A 13,551-nucleotide genomic window follows, 5' to 3' on the forward strand; every position below is an offset into this window, starting at 1 on the left:
CTCAGATTGGCTGCCAATTGCTGCAGCCGTACCCACTCGCCATACCTGTCTGGTGGCCTGGTAGCTTGGGCCGACTGGGGGTTATGTCAGATGAGCTCTCTAGACTCTTCCTAATGTCGGGCTGGGGAGGGCTCTCAGTCTGGCCTGGCTTGGCTGGCAGATCTGCTAGCTCCTTACTAACTGACTCCTCTGTGGTTGGCTCCCTTTGTTGTGAGTAACCATTGACTAGTATCCTCCATTAGTTTGAAGTAGCTGCTCCGCCTGCTTCCGAACCAACTCCAACTGGCTTTCCTTCTCTCTGTCTACTGTCCTTCATTGTGAGATTTCCTCCGCTTGCTTCCTGGCCAACTCCAGCTCAAGCTGGAAGTCCTCCACTTGTCTTTTGGCCTGGGCCCCTTTCATGTTGGGACCAGGTCGCATTTCAAGTGTAACTGGTGTTTTGCCTAACTTTTCTTCACAGGCATAATAAGGCTCAATCCGGCACTCATTTTGGACAGAGGACAGGCCTTGTCTCTCTATGAAATAAGTATGGTTTGCCCAGGCCTTTATAATTTTAAAAGGGCCCGCGTACTTGGTCTGTAGTTTGGAGTTTTCTCCCCTTCACCAGCGTTTGTTCAGAAGCCACACCCACTCTTCTGGGGCATACAGTGGTGGCTCTTCCTGGTCCTCCTGTCTCACCGCCTGTTGGGCCTCCATCAGTATCTCGTGAGCCGCTTCTAACTTCTTCTGTGTTTCTTGTACGTACTGATGGGAAGGCGACTCCTCCAGTGGAGGTGGGCTAATTTTCAACAAGTCAGGAAGGCGCAACTCTCAGCCGAACATCAGCAGGTTGGCTGTTTCATCCATAGCAGGATGCGGCGTACCCCTGTAGGCCCGCATCAGCTGGGATAGCAGCCAGTCCCACTCCTCGTGTTACCAGAGGCGCTTGCAACGAGTCTCCAAGTTCCCGGTTGTTTCTTTCAACAATACCGTTAGCCTGAGGTTTTTTTTTCACTAACCATAGTAGGCACAATTCTTTCATCAGTTGGCTCTCAAACTGTGCCCTTTGGTTTGTATGTTTTGCTCCGACAAGCCCACGTAGCCAAATACTCGCCCGTCCAGCGCATTGGCAACTACGGGAGTTATGGCATCCAGGAAAGCCAGTGCATCCTGCTATCGAGTGAAATGGTCCGTTAGCACCAGGCTCAACTGGTGCGCTTTCAGTGTCTCCAGCATCAGTCTAACCAGGTCCACTGCCACTTTTTGCCAAAGGTGAACTGTATATAGCCTCTGGTGGCAACTTGCTTTCCTGTTGCCACTGTGCTGAGCCGCCTGGCAGACCTCACAGCTCCTGACCATTCTTTTCACTATGGCCATCATGCCTGGCCAATACAAGGTCAGTCGGAGCCGGTTGATCGTTCTTTCCACCCCAGAGTGTGAGACTGCCAAACGGCTGTTTTTCGAACAGATGGCGGAAGACCGGGCACCACCTCGGCTGGCCGTGTGGAGCAGTACGTGCCTCCGGTACTCTGTTCTGCAGCCAGAGGAATGGGAAAATATAGTGTAGCTGTCGCAACTCAAACCTGCCCAATTCCAATTGCTCGAGAGTTACCTTTGTCACCTGCTGCATAGAGATATACATAGAGGCCACCGGTCTATGTCCGACTGCCTGCATGCGTGCCAATTCCCCCTGGCGGTCTCTCTAGTCTTTACCCAAGCCATCCTACAAAGTCCCAGGGTAGCTTCGGCCAGCCTTGAGCTGGACCTCGATACCCCTAGAGGCAGAGGCGGGCTCAAACGACCGGCCACCTCGCGCGCGGTCGCGATGACTCTCGAGGAATAACTCCAACTTTTTTCTTGTTGGTTCTTCAGGGCCAACTCCTTGTGGGTCAGTCCTCCGTCTCGCAACTCCATCAGCTTGCACTGTCGACAGTCATCACAGATTTGTTGACTAAGCCCATGTGCGTTGCCGTGTCGGAGGCCGGCTCTGTGTTTCACGGTAAACTGGAACTCGGCAAAGATCTTCAACCATCTGGCCACCTGGCTGAAAGGTTCCTTGCACTGAAACAGCCATTGAAGGGATGCGTGATCCGTGTGGAGGAAGAACTGGTGCCTATAGAGGTAAGGCCGAAAATGTTTTACGGCCCTTACCATGGCGAGCAGTTCCTTCCGAGTCTCACAGTAATTCCGCTTTGCCGGATTCAGTGTCTTGCTGAAGTCTGCGATGACTCGTTCAGCTCCCCTTGTACCTGGGATAACACTGCTCCAACTCCGCAATTACTAGCGCCCGTATCTAATACAAACGACTGAATCGGGTCTGGGTAGCCTAGTATGGGAATCTGAGAACAGCGTCTTCTTCAGCTTGTTGAAGACCTCCTGGTCCCATGACCAGACCTCCCCCTTACTAGTGAGTCGGTTCAAAAGTTGGGCCGTGTCAGGGAAGCCGGGTATGTACTGTAGGTAGTGCCTTACCGTACCCGGGAAGCCTTGTAGATCGCATAGACCCCTAGGAATTGGTCATTGCCGAACGGCCAGGATCTTTTCTGGGTCGGTGGCTACTCCTTCCTTGCTGACTATATGTCTGAAGTACCAAACTTGCGGCTGCAGGAGTTCACACTTAGAAGGTTTGAGCTTCATTCCAGCTGCTTTGAAGCACTGCAATACCTCCTCCAGCCATTGCAAGTGAGTTTCAAAGTCTGAGGCAATGATGATGATGTTATCCAGGTACAGCAAAAGCCCTTCAGTGCATTCTCCAGTGCAGTCCGCACAGGACCTACTCCATAAGCCGCTGGAATGTGGCTGGTGCTGAGGTCAGACCGAATGGCAGCATCTTCCATTTCCAGAACCCGGATCGAGTTGCGAAAGCGGACTTTTTCTGAGCGTCTGCGTTCAGGGGTACCTGTCAATACCCACTCACCAGGTCGAGCCTGCTAAAATACCAGCTGCCGGACAGGGCATCAAGACTGTTGTCGGACCGGGAGAAGGGATAGGCGTCCTGTTCGGTCACAGCATTAAATTGCCGGTAGTCGACGCCGACCCGCCATTTCTCGTCCTTCTTCCGGACCAACACTACTGGGGAGCTTCAAGCTCTTTCAGCTGGCTCAATTAACATCTTGTCTTGCAGCTCCCGTACCTGCCGTTTGGTCTCTGCCTCTTTTTCCGGTCCCAGGCGATGAGGTAGCTGTCGGATGGGGCAAGTACTTTCCTTCAGTGAAATGGAGTCTTCCACCTCGGAAGTACGGCCCACATCCTTGTTGCCTGTGCTAAAGGTGTGCTAATAACGTACCAGTAGCTGTCCGGTCCAGCCCTTGGCAGTTCTTCCCGGCAGACACATAAATATCCTTCAGGTGTGTTTTCACCTTCACACCCAGCATCGCTTCCACTCCTCCTAGGGCGGGCCTGAATTCTGGGAAGGTGGTTCGTCATCCGTCTGATGGTCCTCCACTCCCGTGTAGCTGCTGACGACCGATACTGCTCACAAGTGATAGGGTTGATCCGTGAGGTTGAGACACCTAGTTGTCACGCCTCTCTTTGGCCTAGGCCGGTTCAAGCTGGCAGCCAGGGGCGGCCCCCCAGGCAACTCTCTATTAATCCAAGCAGGCAGTGGTTCTTGGAGGTAACTTGGCAAGGCACTGTCATCTCCCTCCTGGCGGGTACCACCACGTCGCGCAATATTTGAAGTTTACTCAGGAGCAACCGGCCATGTCGATCTGCGCAGGTCAGGGGACGACCTCGTACGGACACGATTGGCTGCTTGAAGTTCATTGCGTACTGGTGAGCCACCAAAAAAGGCATTCCTAAGAGAGCGTACTTGCTTATCTGACTCACCACAAAGACCTCCTTGGTCTTTACGCTCCGGAGTAGTACTGGCAGGTGTATGATCCCGTAGAATGTCAGCCCTGTCCCATAGGTCATGAGACCGTGGCTATCCCTCTCTTCAATCAAGCTCCTCGTAGCCGGAGAGAGCTTATCAAATGCCTGTTTGTTCAGCAGGTTCGTGGTGCACCCCGTGTTGGTCAGAAACTGAACGGGCATCCCCTCCACCTTTCCTGGAAGAAAGTAGCTCGTGGAGTGAGGCTGGCTCAGTGCTTGAGCTCTGACCGTCTTGGCACTGTTCCATACACCTGCAGCAGATCTGGATACTCCTGGACTCGAGCTCTGGGATATTCGCAAGGAGGGTTCCAGTGCTTTGCTGGGGGTGAGCCCTGCCGCTTTTAAGGCAGGCTTCTCACTGGGGAAAAGCATCCCTTTCTACGTTCTGCCCTACAAGGGTCTGAGGTCCTTTAGGTGAGAACTCGTTGTTGTGCCTATCGACCGGGGTTCAGGAATACCAACAGGTTTTGGCTGGCTGCTTCCCTTGTTTCCCTGCGCTCTTCAGATTTCACTCCTTTGGTGTCTGGGGGCACCGCGGCCTGTCTCCTCCTTTTTGTCAACAGGAGTCGGGTTCACTCCTCCTAAAGACTTGTAGTAGTTTCGAAGGGAACAAGTCCAGGTCGGTGTGACCGCAAGGGCGGCACAGCATGACCTTGCCTGTCCTGTTTTTGTTGATCTGTATTCGGTCCCTCTCCCTGTTGGAGAAGGACCGATTACAGCTCCAAAATACGGCGTTTTCGTGATGCTTGCGATTAACTGATCGTTTTTTAGCTTTTAAAAGCTTGTAATCACATTTCCACATATTTTGAACGTACAACACAGCAGAGTAAGACATAGTGAATGGTTTGATACCAAATAACTGTAATGTGAATTTCGTTACAAGTATATCTTTAAACCACCACTCAAAACATTCAACTCACTCTAACCAACTGCATTGTCAGGACAACCAAGCATTGTAACTTAAGGTTACAAAGGGGTTGTCAACACTAGAGCTGGATCCCTAATCCATCTTTTATCGACGCTTGTGAGCCAATATTACAATTATCATGTGACTACTATTGACAGCTGACCTTGTTATGTGCTTTACTGCTTTACTGCTTTACTTGTAACTAATAAATAGAGAAGACAATCTGCTGAATAAAATACGTTTATAGCGGAATAGCTATCAACATATGTGATAATGCCTAATGTTGATACTCACTTTTACCTGCTAAAAAGATTAGGTTAATTTTGCGACTATGTTTCATGTCTAAAAATGTAACTGGAAGTATGATAAATCACTGCAGAAAAACACTAATATAACTATTGTAACTATAACTAACTAATATAACTATACCAATTATTTGACTGGCTCAAACAGTTTAACTAGAAAACCACCTCACAGTCTGACTGTGATGTGGAGAGTAAGCTAAACTATCCCAAATATGTAAGATACACCATTTCTTTCAAAAATACGGACATCAAGAAGCAAGGTACGTCAGTCAGGTATGACAATATTCATAATCCATAATATTTGTCTTACTCAACATATATATATGGTTTTATAAAATATTGAAAATTCAGCCTTTCCTCAAGAAGTAACAAAATGTGCTGAAAGTTTGAAATATTCAAATATAAATTTCCTTTTTATCATCATAATTAATATCAAATTTAGTTCTTAAGCCTTAAAAGGTGTTACATCTTTAACTTTGAAAAGTTCATCAAATTATATAAAAACAATTATTTCTGACAATTTAAACAATTTTCAGAACACTTTAATATTTATTAAATTGTTTAACCGCTACACAGTTAAATAGCTTAATAAATATTAAATTGTTTAACTGTGTAGCAGAACTACCATAACAGCTCAAAATTTCTTAAATCTCCATATATTTGTTATAATTGCTCAGTTTTATTAGTGTGTGAATTTTAAAAGACTTTTTGAACATTCAACTACAATACTTGTACTTGAAGAATTTTTATGCAATATTTCCAAATTAAGCAAAGTTGACCTTTGATCAACTCAACATACAAATATTTTAGATAATCTTTGCCTCGAGAGTCAAACTTTTTTAAGAATTTCTATTTCATTCTTATATTAAGTTAAGCGGTTAGTTTATTCTCTAAGCTTCCATTTTTATGCAGTATAAAGAAAAAGACAGTTGACAACTGACTCATTTAAAATTTATTACTGTTTTTTACAAGTTTTATTTTTTAATAATTAAAACCCAGTTTTTGAATTTTGGTTGCATTTTCTTTGGTTGTTCATTTTTCTGTTTCTAATTTTCAAAAAATGTTGCCCATCATATTTGATACATATATCTGCTAATGTAAGATTCATAAATATCTAGCCCTCTAAATTCACAAACTGTCTGTGAACACAAAAATATCTATCTATGGGTTGGTAATATGTTGTACATTCCTTGTGTTTGGCAAACATCCAGTTTTGCTCAATCATTAGAAACTAAACTCGTTAGAATATATACTGATAGCTGAAACTTTTGATTTGTTAGCTTTATTAAAAAAATAGAAATCAAACTGCTACTAGTGTAACTGCTAACAAACTAAACTCCAAGTCTGTGTAATTTTTTAGTAAAGTGCGGGGCTAACAAGTTCTTTCTTTTTTAAAGTCAACATTGATTTACTATTATTTCACTGAGATTAATTTTGAAGAAATATGGTTATAGTTACATGTATTTAAATTTCTGATTACTTGATTCAATAATCTTTAGTCTTAACACTAGACATTCTCCTGTCATACAGCTCACGACCAAAGTGATAATGGAAAAAGAAACGGTACTGCCGGTTGAGAAATGCCATATTAGCAGTCAAATGGCACTGCAGTTCAATAGGAGAACTGCAATGGTAGCTGCAATTGTAGCTGTAATGTACTGGATGTTATTATGTATAACAAACAGCAACAACGAAAGAAAAAATTATATGTTTATATCTCTCACCTGCAATAGGAGAAATTCTATATTAGAAGTAAAATGGCAAGCTGCTGTTTAATATACACAGACTGGGGGAGGGCTGTATATTATTGGTCATAGCAACCAATATCAAAAAGTTGTGATATTTATCTAGATTTCTGTATTCATATCTAAAAATTACGCTGAATGTAGAAGTAGAAACAGATTTTAGCTGGTTGTCATAGAAATAGATGTATATCTATAAGAAAATGTAGGCCTATTTCTTAATTTTGCTGATATTAAAAACGGCTTGGCAGTACCGCAATATTGAGGTGTGTGTGTTAGGTGAAGATGATATTGGGCACAGCCGCAGTACCATCAACAAAATCTTTAAAAAAATATTCACAGTAACCTATTGCATACTATCGGTCACCATATACTTTGACCTTGTAAATTAGAATGGTTATTCTTATAACTATATTTTATAATCTTATAAAATCGAATAACTATTCTTACAATTAAATATTGTAATAATCTTATAAGAATAGTTAAGAAAATATCATCGTCATTTCCTTCACTTTCACTGTTTTGGACATCAGTTGGAATACCAAAGTACTCATGATAAGTGTCCAAAATGTCAGAGTCCAGTAGAATCGGCAAAAAAAACAATTACTTTTCAGTACTTTTATGTTAATTACAGAAACCTTCGGCAATTGGGCAATGTCTTAGACTAGTAATGGTTCTAATGGTTCTAGACTTAATGGTTCTACTCTTTGTCGCACAGCCTTATTGGCGTTTTGTTGGCCGGTCTTAATTTTGATTAGAAAAAGCTTGTCAAGTTTTTATCATGATTTTAGGCCTAATTAATCTGTCCATTTATGTTTAATCCGATCAGATGGGTTAGTTTTAACCTATTGCGTCAACTTTTCAAAGACTTAGTAACATATTTAAATAGGTTTATATGTGTTTTGTATCATTATTATACTTAAATGACTCTACAAAAAAATGGTTAAATTGTTGGATGAGATTTCGATACAAGGGTTTAGTTACTGCCATTGACGGATAATTTTTTGAGAGTTGTGTGCGCATATGTATTTATCATAAAGCTCCCAAACAATCGCTTTGCTCGTGTTTGGTCGTGAGATTAGATAGTTATGTCAATAACAACTCAAAGCCACAGTTAAGCGTAACACTAAAAAAAGTTCAGTAGGTGTTTGTTTGAATTTAAATACATAAGTACTAAGCTATCAGTATTGTTATTATTACTACTTTAATATAGGTATAAGTAGATCATTGTTTCTACTATTGACATATTGTATATTTCTGAGGATTAAAATAATTCTTAAACTCAATTTGTACTAGGTTACTTTTATCTATAATGAGATGGAAAAATTTAGCAACCTTCAATCATTATTACCATAAATCTCGAACGTTAATGAATCTAGCTCTTCACCTGGCTTATAGTTTGTATAGTTTGCCTATATAGGGTATGGACTTTATCATAATTTTAAATTTTACTGTCTATAATTCTTTTATTTTTTCAGTTCTTAAACATTTGATCAAGCTTGTCATCTCAAACTGACTCAAAATTTGAGCTCTTTGACATAGCTGTTTATTCTGAACAACTTTTCTACTTTAATTACTTCCTGTAATCAAACAATAGTTTAAATCGTTTAAACATTAACAAAGTTTGGTAATATAATATTTTAATAAGCGAAACAAATTGAAATAGAAATAGTCTGTTTTGAAGTTGCTTTAAATTAATTCATGCTTTATCGCTTTTAGGAACTTTGAGATTAATCTTTATGAAGTCTTGAGATTAATCTATATGAAGTTTTGAGATTAATCTTTATGAAGTCTTGAGATTAATCTTTATGAAGTGTGTAGAACTGTGAGGGCTTTATGACTAGCCTGGTACTACACAGAATAAAAAAGTTATGAATATATTAAACTGAACTGTTGTTTGTGTTGCCAACAGTGGTTCTTGAACAGTAATTCTAATTCACAAGAGTCATAAGGAAGTCAAACTGCAAATTAGTTTGTGATTGTGAATAAATTATTTTCAACATGTAGTGCCTCTCAAAATCCAACAGCAGGTTCTAAAACTATGTTAGCTCAGCTAAACATGTATGATACAAAGCAAGGAGACAGACCCATAATAATGTAGTCAAACCTCAACTTATGACCAACTCAACACACGAGTTTAGCTAATCTTTGAATCAAAGGGCCAAGTAAATTTTAGCAGAAAACATCCAAAATTTTTCAAAACTGTTTTGCAAATAAGTGTCCATGTTTTTAGTTCGTTTTGACATTGCTTAACTTTACACTATTTGAATAATACTAAACAGTTTTGCACAATGCACTTACATAGTTGTAAAATAATGGGTCTTAAGATGACTAGTGCCAGTGGTGAGAAAGGGAAGTGGTAACATTTTTCTTAAAGTTGAAGCAGTGTTATTGAAAGTACTTTATGAGTAGGCAATTTCAGACCAACTGTTAAATAAAGTTCTTCAATCCTCCTGCATTCACCTAACAATGATCAAAATAAAAAAGAGCTCCTGAAGACAGTGAAAATGCTAGCTGTAGTAATAATAAAGTATTTATAAAAATATCAAATATAAAAACAAAAACATTTAATCCATGTTAATTTAAAGTTTATATAGTTCAGGATAGACTTAGCTCTATATCTTTATCACTATTTCTACTTAGTGTTCGTCTTCTACAGTGCAAAGGCTACATCTTTGCTTGCTGATTGTTAAAATAAAGGTAAAACAACAATAAAAACCAGATATTTTGTATTTTCACTTTTACATATAATTTAGTTTAAACCTTTAAAATACATCTATCTACATGTATATATAGATTTATTAAGTACATCTGTTACAAGACTATATATCATTATAACTTATTATTATAATTCTGAGCTCTGAAATAACTTTAATAAAGTACCCTGTATTCTTATACCAATATTTGGTTAAACATATGACCATTTTGGCATGAGAAAAAATTGTCCGAACGAATGAACTTTGTAAGTTGAGGTTTGACTGCATACTGTTGTCTCTATGTAAGCCTACCTCTATGGTAAACCTCAACTAAAGTGTATACTTGATGGTTTAAAAAGTTTCTATTGTTATCATCATCTCAGTAGCTTTGCTCAAATTTAGAATTCGATGATATAAAAGCAGACGTTTGTATGAATCAATTTAAAGAGTTCTCAGATTGCTGTGAAAAAACACATAATTTACCATAAATAATTTTTGTAGTGAATTGGAAAGAACTTCCTTAAAAGTCAGTAAGGTGATGAAATTTATTTACAATTTTTAATAAAGATAACTCAACTTAAAACCACTTACTACACACTGCATAAAAATTTAATGAAAAGTCTCTAAAATATGAAATAAATATTCAAGTATTTTTGCAGAGACTCAATGAGTGAAACTAATTTTCAAGGTTTCTAATTTGTGACCTTGAAAGAATGATGTCTGTTTTCAAATATTAAAAATCTTAAATTTTTTAGAGTAAAGAAAATAAAAACAAAGACCATTTTTAGCAGAATTTAAAAGAAAATCTCTAACTATTTGTTCCAACCAAATGACACTATTAAGACTTATTTCTGTTTGTATTTGGAATATATTTTAGTAAATTCAATAATGAAAATCAAATTTTTTTTGTGTTTAATGTCTGCCGACCATCAATTTTGTGCCAGACAAGTAAGTTGAGCATTTACAGTACAGAACGCTAGTTAATAAGAATACGTATTAAAAAAAAGTATGCAAAAATTATATTTTAAAACTTTTTTAAATTTTACGACGTCGGTAAGGTATTAAAAATGTTGTGAAGTTTAAACAAAATAAAAATAATTTCATTAAGAGAATAAATCTAGAATCCAACCACTATTGACTTTTCTTCTGAAATCTAGTACAAAGAGTTGTGAAATTATTCTGCTTCTTGCTTATGTTCATCAATTTTTCTCTAGCGACATCGTACGCTTAATGTAAAAAACAACATGTTTTTATTAAAATCTAACATTAACGAAACAATTTTGATCTACCGCACTAATTATTTATACATTTCCCACTTGCTAGTACAAATGATGGCTTTATTTGGTGTGTTGTGAAACTTTCCTGAAAACAGACCTTTCTGTTTAGGTTTTCCAAAGCTAAAATTGAAATTAAAAGTGGAAGCTAGTGGAAGAAATTGAAAGCTAAATCGAGCGGCACAAAAAGAATTAAATAAGATCGCTGTGAAAACTGATAATGAAATCAATCTAAAAAAGAAAACATATGTACAAGGAGTTGTCTACTCTACAATTATTGATGTTGATTTTTTGCATGTTCTGATGTATGCGTGTCTTAAATCTGTATTAAAATATTTTCTTGAAGCGCACAATCACAAGCCTAATGTTTATCTACCGGAAGAAGACACTATTGCTACGATATTTCAGCTAATACAAATGGCTGTATCAGTCAACCTATCTATAGGAGATGTTTATTTGGTCTTGGTTAGCTAAAGTGTGTAACTTTTTCTATTATCAACCCGACTTGATGATCTTAACTTTTAAAAACAGAAATTGAAAGCGCATTATTTTCTAGTTGAAATTGATTATAAACAAGAAAAGATACTTTCAGTGCATTTAGATATTGAATAATTTTCTTAGTTTTTCGCTAACTCACAAATACTCACTTATTATATTTTTATAGAACAATTTTAATATAAATTTACCGAGCTTTTCTAACCTCGGCAACAAAACCACCTGTCACCAGACAATAATGTTCTACTTGTTCACTGCAGTAGGTTAATGTTATATCAGCTGATCAAGACTTTCGCAAAATCTACCAATTATCTGGCTGCCTTTAATCACTTATAGCAGACTTATTTTACAATTCAGTTAAGGAGACCCAGATTTTAACTATTCAATCCAGTTTGAGCAAAATCTCTTTTAGGATAGTGTAAGTTTCAGTGTGCATTTTTATCTTTTAACCATCATCAGCCAACTTATTCATTAGCAAGTTGGCGCTTCACGTGTCTCTTACGTAAATTAACAATGAAAAACTCTTTTTAATGATTGTTATTTAATTAATTTCGTTTTTACGTATAGTCCTAATGTTAACAAATTATTAATTATAAAATGCATTTATTGCATTTTTTGTTCTTACCATTGTTTTTGGTTTCTAGAATAAAACAACCAAAACACAACATATTCTTCTAAGAATATGTGTTCCAATATTGAAACAGTTTTGACATTTGAAGCATACATTGGCTATCTCCAGCACTCAATACTAATCTCTAAATACTAATCTCATTAGTGATTCATTAACTGATTAACTAATTAACTAATTATTTAATTAATTGAAATTAATCAACTCAATCCATACTGTTTGCGCGCATTGAAAATTGCAGTAATTTATTAATTGTCATAATTTATTTGTAGCAACAGAAGAAACAGTGATACACATAAGTAAAACATGCTCTGTGTTTGTGTATTGATGGAGTTGCATAAAATTTGATTAACAAATCACCGCTTTAAAGTGGCAAGAAGTCTCTACTAACAAGTGGCTTCATATGATTTTGTTTTTTTGCTTGTCAGCTCTACGTTAATTATGAATACGTGCTTGTAAGACTAACACACTCTGTTAAGTATAGTGTTCATCTTCACATACTACTACGATGAAAATACACTGGTTATGTTTAAACCTGCTAATTTGCTAGATGTAATATTTTTTCAGTTAAAGGTCTTGCTGGGACATTTTTACATAAAAAAAATCTGTTAACACAATGTGATTAGGCCCTGGCTTTTTTGTTGAATCACCAAAAAAATCAGTCTCTGGTAATTGGTCGAAATGTTCATGCATAGTTGGCAGAGTTGGTAAAACTGCTACGGTTTTGACCAACCATTTGATGATGTTTAAGAAGATTGTGTGTTAGCGTAAGGCAGCTGAACAATGAGTTAATTGCATTCAAACCATGGGAACAATTATGCTGAAGCTGATAGCTGAATTTCTCACTTATCCTATTGAATACAGCTAAATCATGGTCACAGCTGGTACCGAACTACCTTCCTGTGTATCGTCTTTGATCAATTTTAATAATATCACTCTTTTAAAGAGTGTGAAGATCCCTAAAAATATAAAATTTTAGCGATGTCTGGCTGAAGTTGGTCTTTCAATATCAAATCTTGCAGTAGTTCTACTAGACATTATGGAGCTTGGAGAACAGGGTTAATAATTATGTTTCTATGTGTTAGAACTCGTGTTTCTTTGGCACCAAAAACTTCTCTCTGCGGTAGTTTGACAGGTTTCATTTCCTTTTTGGAAACTGATCAAAGGGGGAGATATGCTGGTAAATGTCAGCTCTCAGCTATTTACCAGCGTTTCACAATTCTCGAGAAAGTGTTATTACCCAAATACGAAGAAACACTCAAATTAGACTTAATTCAATGAAGTTCATTTTAACACTTCTCTTCCAAATTTAAAACTTAATTGTTGACTATAATAGGTATGTCATCAGTGAGACAGCACAATGCAATATTCACCATATAAAAAAAACTACCCAGCTAATGCATATATTGAATGTCTGAATAACAAGTCAAGGTCGCTGTATTAGAAGGATTGTGAAAGCAAAACACTATATATTATTGCCAGAAGAAATGTATAAGCGGGTTGTGTAATAAAAGAATTAAACATTTGACCCTGTTTGGGGTAAGCATCTGACCATTTGGACATACTGTTAGTGCGGTGTCACATTTTCCACACTCCTTATCGTTGTCACATAATTACGAGGCTTAAACATGACGCTATTCCAGCCTATAGTA

The sequence above is a fragment of the Watersipora subatra genome, chromosome 10 (genome assembly GCF_963576615.1).
Source record: "Watersipora subatra chromosome 10, tzWatSuba1.1, whole genome shotgun sequence".
NCBI classification, from domain to species: domain Eukaryota; kingdom Metazoa; phylum Bryozoa; class Gymnolaemata; order Cheilostomatida; family Watersiporidae; genus Watersipora; species Watersipora subatra.